This window comes from Nomia melanderi, chromosome 11, assembly GCF_051020985.1.
Source record: "Nomia melanderi isolate GNS246 chromosome 11, iyNomMela1, whole genome shotgun sequence".
Taxonomy (NCBI): Eukaryota; Metazoa; Arthropoda; class Insecta; order Hymenoptera; family Halictidae; genus Nomia; species Nomia melanderi.
The window spans coordinates 11,505,150-11,525,582 of NC_135009.1; the positions used below are offsets into that span (position 1 = coordinate 11,505,150).

Here is a 20,433-nt window from a genome sequence, read left to right on the forward strand (position 1 = left end):
ATAACGATTAATTCGGAACCGAATCGATCGAAAGTTTTATAGCTTTCGCGTGAGCAATCGAAAGGGTTTGTTTGCGTTTTCGTTTCCAGGAAATGGCGTACCAGCAATTTTCCCTCGAAAATGAGTCGTTTTAATTTCACTAGTTGCCGGACGCTTGGCTGGTATTTCCATTCGATCGACGATTTATCACGGGGACTCGTCGGCGACGTATAATTATTAGGATGAAACACGCGTTACGGTGAATGGAAAAACGCGTTCATTCAAAAGGATTTATCCCCGTCTGCTCCGGGTACCAGATTTAATTTCAAGCGCGCGCGTGTCCGTCGGTATCATAAAGGGCACACGATAATCAAAGCATAACGAACCACTGTTTTCTCCCTTTACAGGGATTAGCAGAACATCTTATCGTCTTAATTTTTCGTAATCCAACGAAATCCTTCTGAAAATTCAAACCTTTCGCTGGATATTACATGAAAGAAAGGTTTCCAGGTGTAAATGATTATACTAATATTTTGATTACTAAAATGTATAGACGAAATAATAATTATTACTAATTATCGAGAAATTATATTTATTCTAAACAATCGATTGTTCTAAACAAAATCGATTCTCTTTTCAAAACTAAAGCCTTTCAAACTAGTTGCTTTTATTTCAATTACAGTTACCTCGCTATTTCGTCATATACTCTAATTGTCCAATTAGAACAAAGACAAATTAATCCACGCGTAGCATAAATAATTCCCATAGAATCACAATTATTCATTCAAATCAATCGAATGTTCTAAACAAAATTGATCCTCTTTATAAAACTGGATTTCTTTTGGAAATGGTAGCTTTTATTTCGATTACAGTTAGCTTACTATTTAATCACATTCGCTAATTGGCCAATTAGGACAAAGATAAATTGATCCACGTATACCATAATAATTTCCACGGAATGACGATGGAATGCTCGTCGCGGAGATGATTGAACAGCAAACGATTCATTTTCACGTGTCTCGTTCTCGAGAAAACCGGCAATTATCCTCAGGGCGAGCGGATCGACGGTCTGGTTACGAAAGTTCACGGAACCTGCATGGTTCACGTCTCCGGTCGTGGCGGAGTATCTTGCAGACGTAATTGACGCGTGTTATGGTGACGTCCCTGTAGCGGCGGCGAGATCACGCTCGTACGAGCGCAAAATCGAATCGCTTCCAGCGGGCTGGCTCACAGTTTATTGCTGGATACCGCGCACATCGACGTTGCATTCTGGGAATGTCTCTGCCCTGAAATAATTTGCACCCTCCACGGACGGCCGTGGGCAGTCTACTTTCACTGCCCGGCTAGTTTGGCCTTCCAACTTCTCCGAAAATCCACAGCCATTAACCTCGAAACACGCAAAGTGTAACGTAAACAACGAAACTGACGACTTTCCTTGTTTGAATGGAAATTCAAAGCGGCGGCCGGGGATAATTGTGTTGCTTGTTTACTCCAAAGAGCATGGGACTTTGGTTTCTATGAATATCTTGCGCGATTTCTCTACGTCGATGGAGAATTTGCTGGTAACTAATCGATTAGAAAAGGAGATCACTAAGATATTCTTCTGTAACGATTCCTTTGTAAGCAATTATTGTGTGTTATGATATAGAGAATTATTAATTGGTATTTTAGAATTTGTGGAATAATGATTGAGAAATTATTCGAATGGAATTCAAGAAACGATAAAGATAATTTTCTAAAAGACGACGAAAAGTCAATGTCCATGAAAGGTAAATGTTGGCGTGAACATTTTTTCACGATAGAGAATCGAGAAAACGAGAGTGCATTAAAAATTGCCAATGGTTCCGGCGTGGTTCGATCGGATCTTTCATAATTAGCGTGAAATTACGTTACGGGATTCGGCGTCGATCCACGGAGAGGTGGGAGGATGGCACGCACAGATAAAATTTCGGCGGACGAACGAACGAGCCGTTCGTAATCCCAGGGCAGCATTCCATAAAGTTGCACCAGGATCTGCGATTGATTGATTCGGAAATGTTGTGGCTTATGCGGATGACAGCTCGATAATGAGCCTGTCAGCGCTACGACAGATCCGTGTTGCTCGTAAGCTCGATATTGGCGAATCATTTTTTTTTTTCATCCACTCACCCCCATTCCCCGCTAAAACAATGGTCCAGTAATTCATTTAACCGTGACGCAAGCGGAAGATGATACTCGATTCTCGAGGATCCATCGACCGTGGTATCTGGATCGAGATGGGGTTTGAAAATCGCTGGGACAAAGGATGGTGGTGAATGGAGAACAATATATTCATTATTTGTTTGCTTATTGTTGACTGTTTTGCGCTGTTCCATCTTGGCTTTTGATTTTCAGGATTGTTTATGCAGAGAAAAGTGTACAATTATGTATGAAGTGTATGACTGTTACATGTAGTAATTGTGTCTGTGTTTATATGGATATTTATATCAGTATCTATGGGAACGTGTACATCCATATTTGTATTAGTATCTCTTTCAATATCTATATTAATATGTGTATCAATATCTATATTAATATGTGTATCAATATCTATATTAATATGTGTATCAATATCTATATTAATATGTGTATCAATATCTATATCAAGATTTATTTCAATATCTATATTAATATGTATATCAATATCTATATCAAGATTTATTTCAATATCTATATTAATATGTATATCAATATCTATATCAATATCTATATCAATATCTATATCAATATCTATATCAATATCTATATCAATATCTATATCAATATCTATATCAATATCTATATCAATATCTATATCAATATCTATATCAATATCTATATCAATATCTATATCAATATCTATATCAATATCTATATCAATATCTATATCAATATCTATATCAATATCTATATCAATATCTATATCAATATCTATATCAATATCTATATCAATATCTATATCAATATCTATATCAATATCTATATCAATATCTATATCAATATCTATATCAATATCTATATCAATATCTATATCAATATCTATATCAATATCTATATCAATATCTATATCAATATCTATATCAATATCTATATCAATATCTATATCAATATCTATATCAATATCTATATCAATATCTATATCAATATCAATATCTATATCAATATCTATATCAATATCAATATCTATATCAATATCAATATCTATATCAATATCTACATCAATATCTGTATCAATATAATTAATGTAACTACATCTCAATTCACAATAAGAGAAAAATATATATGTATACACGTATATTTTTCCCAAATTGTTCAACGTCGCGCTTTGATGTGCCCAGAGGAGAGAGAGAGGAGAAAAAAGGGATGCTTTTCATCCGTCGCGCAGCGAAACTCTATTTAGACGAGCCGTGTGGCATTCACGTATCCCCCTGCCCCCACTATTTTTCTATATTTCGAGACATTTAAGGGATGAAAAAAATTCCTGTTTACGTGTCTACCGGAGAACAATGGATTACGGGAACGTGTCTCACATTTGGATATTCTATACGGAACGCCGCATGGGAGCAAACATTAGCGGGATTAACGCGGTACCAGAAAATTCGAACAGATTTTTCATTGGTATGTGACAATTGTTTAACAGTAAAATTACCAGATAGGTGAAAATCACCCATACCTGATTTCTTCCTTTTGCAATTATTAAAACAATAACAAATGTTTCTCTGAGGAATTAAAGAAATTGATGTAGCAACGAGCAAACTGAATTTTAACCCTACTCCTACAGAAACTGTCAAAAGACCTTTGGAATTCTTAAATTAAAATTATTTTCCGAGTTTAGTCATACATTCCGACCATTCGACTTTTCGATAACGATTCTAAAATTAACTACAGAAAATGTCCAAAATTCAATTGAGGAGAAACGATTGAACGGGGAAACTAATTTCACATGAAAATTTCAGACGTCGTTTGACACCTTCGGTGGAAATAGTGTTAAATCAATTAAAGTCTCAGCAGGTGCACACTTGGAGTTTCTACAGGGAAATTTCGAAAAGTCAATTCAACTGCTCGGCAGTTTTAGTGTTAAATAATTTGTTCCCTTTCGCCGTAATTATTAACCGAGAGTGCGTGCTGGTTGGTCTCGGTAAAAGCAGCGCGGGGCGAAGGCTGGGAAAGGAGAAAAGATTAGAAAGTCGCGGAACTTTCCGTGACGAGACGAACGCTCGCGGGGGGACGGGTCGTATTTAGTTGAAAAGGAGGGATGGGAAAGTTCACGGAAAGCTCGCCGGAAAAACCGGGACTCGGCGCGCGGGGGCGGCGACCGGGAAGAATACGTGAATCGCGATGCAGTTAAAAACTTCGGATGTCGCTTTCGCCGGGGGTAAACTGCTTTCACGTCGCTCCCCCCGTTTAATTAATCTTTCCGCGCGGAACTTCCGGCCGCGACGGGTGGAACGCGCGCGGAAGTAACTGGGGAACAGGGTTCCTGTGGCTCGTGAATGTGTTCATAGTGACGAGCGATTCAGTTAGAATGATCTGGGGTGAGTTAATTGAGACGATTCTTTTCTGTTTTATTTGTGAAGTTTTATATCGGACTGGGGGAAAGATTTCATATTTCAATGGGAGGTTCGTAGAAATATTTCGGATAAATGTAAATAAGTGTGAGAGTAAATATTATAAATAAACGCGAATAAATATTTCAAATGAACATTAGAAACGAGTGAAGTGAAAGCTAATAGAAAGTTTCTAAATGAAACGAGTAGTTCAACGAAGTTCAGTAAAATGAAATTTTTCTTTAAACTTCGTTCGGAAAATTACGGGACCCTTTGGTTTATATTTATATTTTATTTATCAATAATGCGGGATTTTTAGTCTATCGTTTAATTGCTAGTCCTACATTAATCTAACATTTTAGATATGTATAACACGAATCTAAAGTAAAATTACAAAATCGAATTTCTTATTATTTCTTGTAAGTTACAAACTTCGGTTTGATTGATGTTAAAAAATATATCAATATAATTACCGACGCTCGCGTTTTTTATCGTTGGATTTTCTTTGGATTCGTTGAAGGTTTCCTGTGAAGTGGAGTTTTAATAGAAATATTGGATACGTGTTTCTTTATATTGGACGTGTTTACGGTAAAGGGTTGGAAAGAAATTTCGAAGTTGTCGGAAACACGTGAAGTGGAAATGTATTTGATTTATTATCGCGGGAAGCATTGGAAGTAAAACTCTGTGAATCGAAGGGATTCCGTATTTCTCTTTAATAATTCAAAGAAATCGTACGACACATTCTGAAGTAAGATCTTTCTTTCGTTAATTCTCCGGGTATTTGAATTGCGAGCGTTAAAGTAGTCGACGGTACTCGAAAATTAATAATCGCACGTGTATATGTGTTCGAACATTGTCTCGCCGGGGTACCGGTGTTTTATAATTGAAAAGTTTCGAAAGGACGAAGTGCCATTGAAGTTACCGGGTGGAAAGTAATGAATACCGGGGCTTGTCCATGGAAATGGAGGCTTCCATATTGAATTCGCGATTAAATTCGGATTAAAGAATTAATAATGGACGTCGCATATTAGCGTTGTTCTAACTCTTCGCGGAATGAAAGTGTTCCATTTAATTTCGTGGATGGCCAGCGGCGGCTCGTTTAAAATTATGCAACGAACAAACCGCGAACAATAAACGGGCGTACGAGTGAATTATAAACGAGTACGTTATTTTTGCACCCTCCTTTCCTTCTTTGTTTCTTTCTTTCCTTCTTTCTTTCTTTCTTTCTTTCGTTTTTTTCCCCTCTCGTTTCCTTCTTTTTTCCTCTAAATAAAACACAATCTCGAAACGGGCAACGAAAGAAAATACGACGCGATAAGCGCTGCTTTCGCAGTGAATTTTAATTTCACCTTTTATCCCCCGGATCCCGTTTTACCGCAAAGTCTCTCTCGAGTTAATTTTGATCAGCTTAGTCAGGATTTCTCGCGAGGCAATTTTTTTCACAATAATTACCTTCTGATTCGGTTTAAGGGTTCCGCCCGCGACGAAGAACGCCGTTTAAACTTCACCTTTATGAATATCGAATTTACAAACACGTTTCAAACTACCCCGAAAACGAATTACTATGATCGCAGAGAAAGATAGTAAAGGGTTAAAAGGAAATTCATTGCTCGCAACGATACCGTTTAATTGGAATATATTTTTGCATTTATATTCGACAAATTCCCTTTGGAACGCTTAAGAAACATTCGATGAATTTATTATTTTATTATTAATGGTAATCGTATATCTCCAAGATCCAAGAGCAAACCTTCATCTTCAATATTTCCAATCTCCTAGCAACACGTAAATCTATCTAACAAAATAAATTCATAACGCCAGAATGAAATCAATTCAAATCAAGTTACATCAATAAAAAAATCTTCGTTCATTCAAATTCTAATACATAATAATTAACTGTAATACCACAATATTTTCTCAACCTTTTATATTCAAATAACGGAGTTAAAACATATCCTGAGTACCAGGTTGCTAAATCTCATCCAAACGCAATTAATAAAACATTCATTTACGAGTCGCCGAATCGTTTATACGTTATCAAATAAAGCTAACATCCTTATCTCTCGGTGTTCATCGACCTACACGTTCGATTCCGTTCCGTGCGCGCAGGACAACTGGCTGGATCAACGAGTATTTGGCGTAATATCAATAGAGCCAGTCGAAACCGAATTTCCCTCGGAGTAGAAGCTGTCGTGGGACGGGACACGTATAGACTGTGCGACGATCTCCCCCAGACGGATGGAAAATCCTCGATCCGCGCTGTAAAGAGGGGATGAGGGGGCGAAAGGGAAGGGAAACAGCGCAGGGAAAAGTCTCGAGGGAACGAAACCGTGTTTTCACGGCCGACGAAAAGCAATAGTCGACCGGTGACGTTCGCTTCATTCACCGGGAACAAGTTTACGGAACACCGAGGGATCTTTCCCTCGTCATCTTCGCGCGGCGGCGCGGAAACACGCGGGAACCGTGACGCGCCTCCGATAAGGGTGATAAGACCGCGCCGGCGATAATAAAAGCGAAGAAACGGGGCCAGAGGAGGGCGAATAATGCGGCCGAGTCGCGGGAAAGAGACTTTTCCTCCCTTCTAGCGGATTTACAAGGAACAATGAAATATTTCGCGCAGCCGTCCGCGCGGAAATTCGCATAATGCACCCGGTGACACGGAAATCGAGGCTCGTGCGTCTGTAAACAGAATAGAGTATCGGGGACAGCGACTTCGGGAGAATTTTGTTTGCAGCTCGCAACGATCGAACGTCGAGAGTGAAACTTTCGATTCGAGGAATTTGTTTGTCTTCGAACGAAAGTTACTGCAACTTTTAACACTAAAACTACCGGACGGATCAAAATAACCCCTTCCTGATTTCTTCTTTTCGCAATTATTACTAAGATAACAGCTGTTTCTGTGAGCAATTATTAAAGAAATTGATTTACCGATACGCAAACTGTACTGTAAATCAATTAAAGGCTTAATAGATGCATTCTTGGAGTTTCTATACAAGAATTTCAAAAAGTCAATTTAATTGTTCGGTGGTTTTAATGTTAACCATCCGAGTGTTACGGGTCTATCCAAAAATCCGATCGAAAAACGTCGCGATCGCGCTTCTTTCGTTTCAGGAAAACGGAAAAACGCTTTTCTGTTTTTATATGAAAAGATTCTAGATCGTCCTATTTTCCCATTTGTAAGCAGGAAATAAATATAAAGATAAATGTTTAGACGGAAGATAAATAAATGAACTTCATTTGATTCGACGAATTTCCTTTTCTCGTTCAGTTAATATACATTGATCTCGTGGGCATTATCTGTTAAAAGAATGTGTCCACTGTACGCTAGTGCCATTTGTTTTTAGTGCGACTATTATCGGACGACTCAATTTATTCTGCAAATTTCCGTCGACTCGGACCAGCGTTGTTATCAAAACAGCGTGTTAATTGATTAAAAAGCTACTTTTCCTCAGTAAATTATCCGTACATCCCATTGTTTCCGAAATCAAATATTGAATTTAAATATACGTATGTATACTCGGTACGATAATCAACATAATACGTTGCTCGACGTGTTATTACGTTGTTTATGAAATTTATTATTCAATGCGTCCGGAACATTCGGTTTCGAAGAAATGAATCTGTAAACAGTGCCGGGGGCATTGATACCGGAACCCATTCTGTGTCAATGTTTCGAGAACCGGAGCCCTCTTTTGCCGATGATGACGCGTTTGCGGAACAGCGTCCGGTTACAGTTTCAATCCGCACAGTTTGTTATATAATAATAGGAATATTCCCGTTCCCGGCGGAACGGATCGCTTTACCGGTCGCCTGTTCTATCAAACCGTAAATTGAATTATACTCGTAATGCAGTCATGACCATTGATATCTATTTTTGATACTCCGTCTTAGTTTTGCTTGCGTAACGTTTATCTCGTGGATGGATCGACTCTACGCTTTCATAATTTAAAGATTAACATTCAGATCACACTCCGTATAATTAATCACTCACAATTATTAAGATTTCAATAGTTTCGCAAGATTCAAGTTCGGTGAAATTTCAATGATAAAATTAATACTACTGAAAAGGAACATGGATTTTACCGAGTTATTTTTATTCTCGACAAATGTGAATATTCGTATCTTGGGATACACTTATTTTAGAGAATTAATCGTTACATCTGTTCGAACTCATATAATTGCATGGAATTACCGTTAATGTTTATCGCAATGATCAAGTTATTTTAATGATCGAACAGTAGAGTCTAATTGAAAGGTACACAGCACAAGGAAGTATGAATGAAAATTCGCGTTGAAAATGAACGTTCTCGTTCGCAGTAGTTAAGGGTTAAAAGTTTAAACGTTCAAATATTTGAATGAAAAGTTTGAAGCACCTCGGCGTGTCGTTCGTTGAAAAGCCGCGTTGAAATTTGAATTAAAATATTTTAATCTTCGCCCAGTGCGACGTCGATAAATGTCCAATTCCGGGAGGCACGTTCGGCGCGGCGGTGTCTTTCGGGACGCTCGAAAATTGCCAGTATTATAAACAGTTAACGACAATTACTCGGGGCCACGTCCGGTATTTTGCGACGGGGTCTCGGTATCGCGGTCGTGTGCAAAATCTGTTATCCGGCGTGTCCTGATAACGGACGGGTGGGTCGCGCGACGTCCACCTATCTGGTGCCAAATTTATCATCGATAATTGTCACCGTCCACTCATCTGTTTGCCGTTCATCCCTTCCAACAGCGTTAATGCCGCGCGCACGAATTTCATGCAACGGTTTACTTAATAATTTGTAATCAGCGAATTACGGTCGGTGTCTTCGATGGTATTTACGATTCGTTAATTGGTCCTTCCGATTTTTCATATTTTGTTTGGGTTTTGCATTGGTGGCGTATAATGCTGGTGAATGACTGGTAGCGCGGTGGATGCGTTTCTGTAGTGGTTTCTCTTTGGAAATGAAGGAAGGCGTGGGAAAATGAAATGCTCGGAAATGGAATTGAATTGTGATAACAGGGAAATGAGAATTTTTGTTAGATTCGAACTTGTGAATGGGAAATTAGTGATTGGGAACTGGTTGTTTAGGAACTTGGTGAATGGACCTTGATGAATGGAACTTTGGTGAATTGGAACTTGATGAATGAGAACTTGATAAATGGGAACTTGATGAATAAGAACTTGGCGATTGGAAACTTGCTAAATTATAACTTGATGAATGGAAGCTTAACAAACAGGAACTCTATAAGTGGAAACTTGGTGATTGGGAACTTAGTAAATCAGAACTTCCCGAATAAAAACCTAATAAACAGAATCTTGACAAATTTGAAACTTCCATTCCACCAAAGACAACACTCCCAAAACGCGAATTCCCAGTTAACACTCCATTTCCCCGAACGAAATCTCAAAAATGAATACTCACGCGAACATCCCTGCTACAAGACCGAAAAATTCTTACTACCAATTTCCGACAATAATTCCTACTAATGAAACATGCAAAGGACAGATAAATAGGAGGGGTCGTCCGAACAGATTTGTGAGTCGAATTTAATAACGCGAGCGCAAAGTACCGCGAGAGCGAATTTACCGATCTCTGCGCGGGCAACGCGATTTAATAAAATAGAGAACGTCCCGCGGATCCTCGTGCTCTCTTTTCCTCTCTGTGCAACGAATTCAAGGAGCGACGTCGTCGGGGAGAGCGAGGGTTGGGCCGCGACGCGGCGTCGCGCAGGAAAGTCGTGCCAGACGTACAGGGAAAATGCATTTTTTAAAGTGAATCCGACTTTTTGATGCGCCGTGGGAATCTCCGCGGATCTTGTTTAGTACTTGCGCTTTTCCCGTTGAAATATTCCAAAGTTTCCGCGCGGGTCGCCAGTTTTCCGCGCGGCGCGGCGCGGCGCGCGTGCACGGAATTCAGATTACCGTCCCGCCGACAAATCTTCCGAACACGGTATGTATCGGTCGGAATTCTCCGGAGATAACGAGCAACGCGTGCCGTTCCATTGTCGCGCGAGTAAATTTCGCAGGGACACGGCGCGATTAACGCGTAATCGTTCTCTCGCTCTCGCTCTCTCTCTCTCTTCATCCCCTTCTCTGCTGTTTCTCGTAATTGGTCCGAGCGTGATCACCGGAATACGCGCGGTGAATTTATTAATCGCAACCTCCTGTTCTGTTTACTCGCAAGACATTTGTCAAGCTTTTAATCGTTATCGCGAAATTTTATAACCGACCGACACCGGGCCGCGATATTTATGGGGGAAGTTCGGCGAATGGTTCGTCGCGCGACTTTATTGGCTGTGAATTCGAGATTTTATGGACTTCACTTATTCCGCCGGGTTTATCGTCTTAGACGGCGATCTTTTTATTTCGGAAGTATGTTTCATTTGCGAGTGTTGCTGGCAATGGACGCGGAATGTTGGATTGATGCTTCGACGAAAGAATTTTGGAGTTGCGTTTGAGATTATTGATTTAGTGATTTCTTAGGATTTCGGTTGTCGAGATTATTCGTGTAGACGGTTCGCCCTTCTGCGTGTCAATACTTGGGGGTTTGAGAGATAGTCCAGGCCCATTGACTAATTTATGACCAAGGGGACCACCGGGACCTGGGTCACGTGCGCCCTCGCCTGAAGGGTTTTAATTTTTAGAAAAGCGTTGAGGAAAAGCAGTTAGTATAAATATATTTAACCTGACTACGGACTTAGTTTTTATTTTAGTAGCCCCACATTCATTTACTAATTTTTTAATTTATCGGTATTTTCGTTGTCGAAATGATTTACTAATTTATTAATTTATTGGTATTATGGTTGTCGAAATGATTGATTCACTAATTTATTAATTTATTGGTGTTTTGGTTGTCGAAATTACTGAATCTATCAATAGATTAGTATTCTGATTATCGGAACTATTGATTTACTAATTCATTAGAAGTTTTGTTATTAAACTAATTTATTAATGCACTAAAATTCTGTTTATTAATATTATTAATGTTCTAATATGTTCGGCTTCCCACTATTAAGATCATTAACCTTCCTGATAACGCGTTATTGGTTTATCGTGCTGCTCGACGAAGATTGGCATATTTTATTTTCTAACGTTTGATTCCAGTTGAATCGAGGTATGCATATTTTGAATAATTTGGAGCACCCTGGTGAAACTAATCGCGGGGCGCATGGTTTGTCGAGCAGAATTAACAGGACATTATTCGGCAACTGTGCAAACAGGTTACCGTTTTCGGCAAACAGGACCAAACAGATTATATTTCTCTCCCAGTCATTGTTGATCGGTTATTCCATGAATTTGCAACGATTATACGCAATCGATCGATATTGTTGTATTAGAGGCGTGTAAACATCGCTCCTTGCAACCAAATGTATACCTCGAGATGTAAAACGTTGTTTTCGTCCTCTCTCGTGACGCATTTCAACTGTCATCTTTTTTCGCATTCGTTGTTCAACCACTATAGTATTATACGAATATAGTTATACGTTCAATAGTTAACGGACAAACGTGAACAAATCGGACCATCGTTACGAACACGAGAATTGTATACAATACGAAAACCTTCGCGTGAAAAAGCAAAGGGTTCCCTTTATCGTTACATTTCATGACCTAATTTTTCCAATACATCACTTCCCAGTTTTACGTTTAATTAATGACAACTCGTTGCACATGGGCGGGTGGAACAAAAATCTTCCATTTATGAAATTTCATGAAATCAATTATCCGTTACCAAAACGGGCCCATTTTCGGCTTTAATTTATTCAACAGAAGTAATTGTGACTGATTCCCATTGAACTCCATTTTGATTTGAATGGGATGTGTGCATACCGAATATATTGGAAAATATTACTTTCGAATTGTTCAATAAATATCTATTTAAAAAGAGTGGTCGATTTGCGATAGCTGTTTGATAAAATTGATGTCGGAATGCCTTGGCGCACGTAAAGAATTAATTGAAACTCGATGTTATCGAGTCGGTTATTGTTCCCAAAATTTTATTTTATTGTGCATTACAACTGTTACAGAGCTTTTCCATAAGAAGCTTTAATTACTTGTTAAACTTTTAAATACCACGAAAGAAGGAAACTGCAGATTGATGTCTCGTGGTTTAATTAATTGAATTACTTGCCCGTGTCTTACGATTCTGGATACCAAACTCCGACGTCGATGAGAAGGCGTTTGTCCTCGAAGAGTTGGGATTTCTATCGTATGTTCCAAACTTCCTTCGGTATTTTCTCGAGACATCTATACGCGAATAGGGAGTCGCAATATTTCAGCGGATCGCGTCCGGGCGTGTCGAATAAAGCCGTTCCGGAACCGAGCACCTATTTCTTTCCCTTTTAGTGAATATTAGATCCTGAAAAAGCCGTATATTGGCGGCGTTTGCTTCGATTCTCGTATAAATTGGAACAAGACCTCGCTCTACCTGTACCTTTTCGTCGGAACACACTATTCGCAACAAAGCAAAAGCTCGACGAAACATTCCTCGATCGATTAACACGCGAAGAAGCTCGTGAGATGATGAAGTACTTAAAGTCACCATAAATGAAGCTGTAAATAAAAAGCTACGTAGCTTCGTTTGGCTTAATCTCTCGTGAAATCTTGAAGAAATAGAAATCTTCGACTTAACACTAGAACTACCGAGCATTAATTGCTTAAATATGCAGATATTTGCTATAATATTTAAGTGAAACTATGTAATTTCAAAATCATTTCGGATATTGAATACTCTTAAAATATCGATAATTCCGAAATAGGGACGCTAAAACCCGTTAATTTCTTCGGTACGGTAGTTCCAGCGTTAAGATACATATATTAACTAGTTGCTAGATGCGTGTCGGATCTATTGTTCCCAGAAAGAGTTTTTTCCAACATTGTTTTCTGTTACAATGTTCCGAACAGCGCGTACGCGTCAAGAGAGGAGTTCTCGCCGAGTTCGAAGCGAATTAAGCGACGCGTTGAGTGCTACACAGGTTTAGAATGTGTCTAATTTATTACGGTAAAGTAAGAATTCGAAGAATGGGGGCGAAACGAAAGAATTGAAGGAAGTAAGAGCTGAAACGTGTACTAATACGTCATACGTTGTGACATAAAGGCGACGTAATAAACGCGGAATCAGAAGAATGCGCTTTGTCGCGAGGGCACGTGTTGGAAGGTTTCTTCGAGACTCCCTTTGAGGCGGTGCCCTGAAAGAAAGAATGTTCTTGCGGGGAAAAAATCGTTTGGTAAATGTACAGGGCGAAGTGAAAGGGGTTCAGAGCTTTAAGGGTAGACAAAGCGCATTGAGTAAAGGAGGAAAGCTTCTAATAAACACGTGTCTATCTGTCGCTGTTTATTTTCAATACGTTTACCGACAGTGTTGCATATCCCTGTTAATTACGACTACGTATTTTATGCATGGATAAACAAATCAATACTGTACGTTCGATTGAAAGTCATGTACGACATGTTTCGCAGAATGTCAATAATCGTTATTTATTAAATATTTCGTAAAAATACGTTGACAGTGAAATGTTTTTACTGCGAATGAAGTATCGTTACTGCAACCGAAGTATTATCGCTATAAAATAAAAATATCGTCTCTGTAATTAAGATATTATCGCTATAACTAGAGAATATTATCATTGAAACTAAAATATTGCTATTATAACTAGAACGTTTGCATTATAAATGAAATATTCCTGCTGAAACTGAAATACCATTATTATAATCGAAATATTTTCATCATAAACAAAATACATCGTCGTTACTAAACGTCATCAATTTTCGTTATGTGAATAGTCGAATTTGGAGGTTTTGTCCACTGTGCGCTGGCATTTAGAAAGTATTCATATGAATCGCGGTTGCAGTGGTAGACTGTGGAGAGTTAATAAAATTCCGAAAATCACGTTGGTTTGCAGAAATGAGAATGAAATAGCCTGCGGTCGTTCGTTTGTTAAAAGTGCTTCGGACATCTTTGCGTTAAAATTGTTTCAGCAAATGTTACTGTAAAGTATTACACACTGAAATTTGTAGATTTCGTAGTTAATTTTACAATAAAACTATTTTGTCTTCTTTTAAGCAAGTGAATTAAGAATGAAAGTAGGAATCACTTGTTTTAGCGTTGGCAGTTCTAAGTTCCTTCGGTTGGTATATTGAGTATATACTAACTTCTCCTATCGTAACTAGTCAAATAACAAAATAGAGATAAATAAATTACATTACAAATTTCTCTTAGTGCAAACAGAAACAAAATGAACGATGCAAACTGGAAAACCATTAATCGGACAATATAGGAATTGATATAAAATTCAATGAACAAAAGAAAACGTAGAATTTGAAATCCGGTCATCTGACCGGTTCCTGGTAAAGTTAGCGTTAAGTTGAAGTTAAAGTAATTCTAAAGTTCAATTCCTACCAATTAACACTAAAACTACCAGATGGGTCGAAACGACCCATTCCTGAATTCTTCTTTTACAATTACTAAAAAGGTACAGATGCTTCTCTGTGAAATCGTTTAAAAACCTGATTTAGTAATACCTACACTGAAAGGTAAGGCGATCGAAATCTTAATAAATCCACGTTTGTAGTTTTTATAATGAAATTTTCGGAAGTCAGTTTAAGTGGTCGGTAGTTCTAGCGTTAAAACTACAAATGTTATTATCGCATTATTCTGAAACATTGACGGATGTCGAGGAATTTTAGTCGGCGGGGCGCGGAACGCCGAGCGTCTGCTATCGGGTTCCGCGCGCGGAAGAATGGAAATTCTCTTTATTCGCTCGCGATGTCAGCGGCGCGCATCAAACCCCAGTCCAGCGGCGGCCGCGTTCTCGCATAATAAAGCCGGTATGGGAAACGTTCCGTGACATTCGAGAGTCTCGTGTTTCCACGCGTTATTTGTGCCCTGAAAACGCGCGAGCGCGTGCGCGCCTCACCCCCGTCGAGTCTCGTATTCCATAAAGCACTTTTCCACTGTCTAGATTCCCAGCCCCTCGCGCGCGACCTTTTGTAATTTTCGACGTACGTAAAGTTGTTCGGCGATATTGCATTTTCGATGAGTTCGAAGCTCCTTAGACCGCCTAGTCACTTCGGAATATATTAGGGTCTTCTCGAAAATATTTCCCCGCTCGAACGTCCTTGTTTCTCGGATACGATGAATATTCAAAGTCTTATTCCAACCCTCACGCAGTGTCACTCGTTGACGATCTTATTCTGAATATTTACTTAGAACACTTCGAGTTTCGATGTTTATAATATATCAGGTTTACTAGGAAGTTGTGCTTTTCAATTCGAAGAAAATACATTTTCGGTATTAATCCTTCGTTTATTAATATTTATCGAACAATATCATTTTCATCGGTACTAATGACCTCTTCCCTAATTTGTATTCCGTAGATTCGTCCGTGGAAACTTGAGATGACATCGAAGCTCCTCGATAGACGAATTATAATAAAACTCAGGTATCTATACGAAAATTGTATAATAGAAAACAAGTATCTTGTCTACCATAATTCTCAAAAAGCGAGGATATTGGGCGTCTTGTATTACGATCAAGCTTCAAGAGCTCCGATTCAAATCGCGTCCCAGTGTCTTCGACTTCTTTTCAATGAATCAAACGAATCCAACGTCGGACGTAGCCGAATAATGAAATATCAAGGATGAAACGCTAGAAACAAAGTACTCGCGTGTCGAGTACACGGAAATCGTCTCGAGCTTGTAGAATATCAGGACAGATTAACACTCCGGTTTCGCGAGATGAAATACCGAAGTATCCCCCGCGAGTCGATAAGACGTTTCCGGCCGGCGACAAGTCTATCGACGAAATATGAGACAAATTTCATTGAAAGTCTGGCTGGGGCGCGTTGGGTTGGGTATCGGGGACGAAAGGATCCGGCAGAAGTCGTCGGAATCCCGACAAAGTATTCCCGGCCCCGTGTTTCAATTCGAGCCATCCGACGTGGCTCGTTCCGCCGGAACTTTTTCCTTGCGGAGGCATTCTCCCCGCGCCCGTCGAGCCGGAACTTTTGAAATTCAAATACGGCGAAGTTTCGACGAAGAATAACGTTGTCCCGGTTGTATCGTAGACGCGAACTTTCACGGCACGGCGAAATTCCTGGTATTCTTCCGCGAGGTACACACTCTCTGCCCCCGCTTTTCACCCTGTGATACGTCAACAGGAGTTTTCAGCAATAAACGGGTCGCGCCTATGCGAGAACGTGGTTTAGAATCGGATTTTCATCTTTATGATGCACGATATAGTTCAGGTACATGTACAGAGATTGTGCAATCGAACGTTACTGGGTAATTTCTGTGCGCAATCGTTTCAGCGAGCGGAACTTCGATAACTCAATCGAACGAACAGAATGTTTTGAACGGAAATGAAAATGAATATTGAAAGTAGCTAAACGCGGTATTATTTTTGCAATTATCGAAGAGATAACAAACGTTTCTTTGAGGAATTATTAAAGAAATTTATTCAACGCCACGAAAACGTAAATCAATTAAAGTCTCAACAGATGCGCTTTTAGTTTCTATAAAGAAATTTCAGAAACTCAATTTGATTGTTTGGTAATTTTAATGTTAGAAATTGTACATTTGTTACATCAGACAGTGAATCTTTATGCAAATTTTTGGGGTAATAAAAAAATAGAATTATCGTAGAAAATTGGTGTCTATAAGAATTATTCTTCACTTCGAATAATTTATACATTTCCCGTGTCACGTGCATTCCGTGCAATTTTGCACTTTCAAATTTCCCATAGGTGCATGAACCACTTTTCTTAAACATTCTTTCTCATTTCTACTTACTTATTAATGTTCATGTATCTCCACTTCTATATCGTCGAATAAAAAACGATTCGTTTCGCCTCGGTCCATTCCGCAACAGCGGGATATTCGATTGAGACACTTTGTTTGAAGGTTCTCTCAGGAAACCTTATTAGCGCAATTTATCGCGTAACGAAATATAGTTTGATTGTATCTTGTTTGTACCTCCTGTCAGTTTCTTTCTTTCTCTAGATCCGCACGGTGCTTCGGCAATCGTCTTTTCCACAATTGCTGGAGCATTTTATTCAAAGCAGTTAAGTTAAGTTAGGGAACAAAGTAGTTGTAAATGAAAGTACTCGAACCACTTTACAGCAGTACTTCAATTTAATTTTCTTCTCAAAGTTCTGCCCTTGGAAATCATTATTTCTTTACAATCGACGTTTCTTTGCGTCCTCGAACTGAAACATTTATTGGCAACAACCTGAGCACTCTTTTATAATAAACAACGAAACAATAATGAATAACTCTTCACATTGAATTTAAGATTCAATTTCCAAATTTCCAGATCCACGAAATCTCGCCCTTATCTCAATCAATTCGCCAAGAATGAAAACAAGCGTAACAAGTTCCCAAAACAAGGGAATCTTCATTCTTCACCGTAGCTTTCCAACGAACATACTTCCCAAACCAATACTGCAACACCCAAACGGATACTCTAATTTCCAAACTGATACTGTAGTCACAAACACGATACTACAGTTCCCGAATAGCTACAATGTCCAAAGCGATACTGTAGAACCAACAAGCGTAGATTCCGCGGCAACCGCAGAGTTCCGTTTCGCAATCGCAGAAATCGCAGTACGCACTCGTCCCAAATGTTTCAAACAAAATCCCGAAACCGCGTTCCTTCAAACAATTCGCCGCCCCCGGAACGGAAAGCGAAAGATCCAGCGTCGATCGCGCGAAGTGGGGGGAGGGAAACCGCCGAGGAACCGCCGCGGACACCGTCGAACGCCAGCAATAAACCCTGGGAGAATTGCCGGGCACAATCGCGTACTTCAGGCACTTTGAAAATTCTCATTGTCGCGGAACGGCGGGGAGGGGACGGTTAAAATCGTTAGCGGTCGCGCGCGCGAGAGAAAGGCCGGAGGGAAGCTTACTCGGTGAAAAGGAGAAATAACATGGACGGGGAAACTTTGCCATCGCCGGGACCGGGGGTAAACGCGGTCGAGGAAAAGAAAATATCTAATTAACCGGCGCGTTTGAAACGCGGCAATTTGCGTCAAGGGGCGAACGCGAAAAAAGAAGCGGAGAGACAGCGGGACAGAGGGCAAAGAAAGAAGGGAGAGGGTGGAAAACGGTTTCTGTTCGACGGGAACTGACGACGAGAGACTACGGGGCTCGTGACACGGGAAGCTCCGGACACGGTGCCACTCGACTCGATACGTGGCCCGTTATTACTCGAAAATTCCCCGTAGGTAGCGGTGAACGACAGGGGACGCGTGTCACGGACGAGTACTGGGAATTCTGGTCGCGAGGAAATGTCAGGTCTGTTAGACGATCGCGAATGTTATTCTTTGGTATTCCTGCGTTCGGAGGTTCGTTCGAGGTCTTAAATTGTCGTTGTACGGTCGTACGCTCGTGACTCGACTGCGTTAAGTTTAGAGTTTTTCACTAGAAATATGTAACATTCTCTGATGGGATACAGATGTTCTTTGAAACTAATGTAGCATCTAGAATTCTTAGCCTAGGTTAGGTATTTTTAAGAAGTGTGAATGTAGAATGAGTGTGAGTGAAGGCTGTAAAACGGTCCAAGATTGTAGGGCCAGCTTTTCAGAGGTGTATCCGAGTGTTTGTGATGAGTGAGAAAAATGCTTGTGGGGGAAATATTTTATATTTTGACCATGGTTTTAGCTTTATTTTATTAAATACATATATTTATCCCTAGCTCTCGATTAGTTAAGATCCACCCTTTCATTATTTATACTATAGTAACACTATACTAATTAATGAAACGTACATGAGCTAAGAAGGGAAGTTACTTTGTTTCAATATTCCATGTACTGATGCATTATACAAAACTTGATATTATATACAGATCTTTATAATTTTGCTGTATTAAATCAAGTGGTGACTGAGAGTTACCCATCGAGTGCAAAGGGTTAATAGATGAAACCGCGATGATTGGAGCACACGACGGTAAATTATTGTGAGGGGTAGTTGGAGTTGTGTTGGTAAATAAAGACTACAATATTTGTGACACTGAGTTCGTTAGTATAATACTGAAGCTACTAGATAGATCAAAATGAGTCATGTCTGATTCTTTCCCTTTGCAATTATTAAAAGGTAACAGATTTAATTGATTCACAGTTCAGTTCGCGTATCGCTAAATCAATTCCTTTAATCAATTCTCAAAAGTCTCAATGGACGCGCTCTTCGAGTTTCTATAGAGAAATTTCGAAAAGTCCATTTTACTGGTCGGTAGTTTTAGTGAAGATTGCAGGGTTAGAGCTCTAGCTTCCTCGAAGGCAAGTAATCCTAAGTCTCATTCCTAAAAATTCTGATTGCGATGGAAAATACACGTTGTTGCCGTAGGATGGTCAACGGTTTCTAAAAATTTAACGGTCGTCGAGCATGTCGAAATTATATAATTCTACAGTGATTTTCGACATCCGCTAACAAGATTTCTACCGGACACATTAAGGAAATTTTAGTTTCATCATTGTCCCTAGCAAACCTTCCTAATTTATCGTTGGAATGATTGCACGGTGCGTTAGATTAGATATTGAGAGTTTTAGATTAATGGAAATAGGAAGTGGAAGATGGACATATGTAGACTGGACTCTAAAGTAAGGGTTTCAAGGGTTAGACATTGTTTTTGGAGTCTTCGAGTGATAACACTTTCATTTTTACTTTCAAAGGACAAAATTCGTAGAGAAGCATCTCCGCTGTAATGATAATTCCCTAATTCTCGTTTCTAGACGAGAGAAAAACTCCCGTCGCCTATCTGGTCACGGCAGACCGTTGTTTTTCTGTTTATACCTCGGACGTATCGGGGCAAAGGTGAAGCGCGGGGGTTGAAGAAGGCCGCGCGGTACCCGCCACGGACGAGTAGAATTTTCGTCGGGTCCATTAAGTCGGTAAGCGGCTTACGATTTCCGTTCTACGGGAGGGAAGCTCTCTCGAACG

General features: G+C 39.6%; 1 protein-coding gene across 1 annotated transcript in view; it reads left to right on the plus strand.

Moving 5' to 3' along the window:
- The window catches only part of LOC143175098 (cell adhesion molecule Dscam1-like), a 217,260-nt gene that overhangs the window by 52,990 nt on the left and 143,837 nt on the right, over positions 1–20,433 (plus strand). The gene's annotated exons all lie outside the window — the stretch shown is intronic.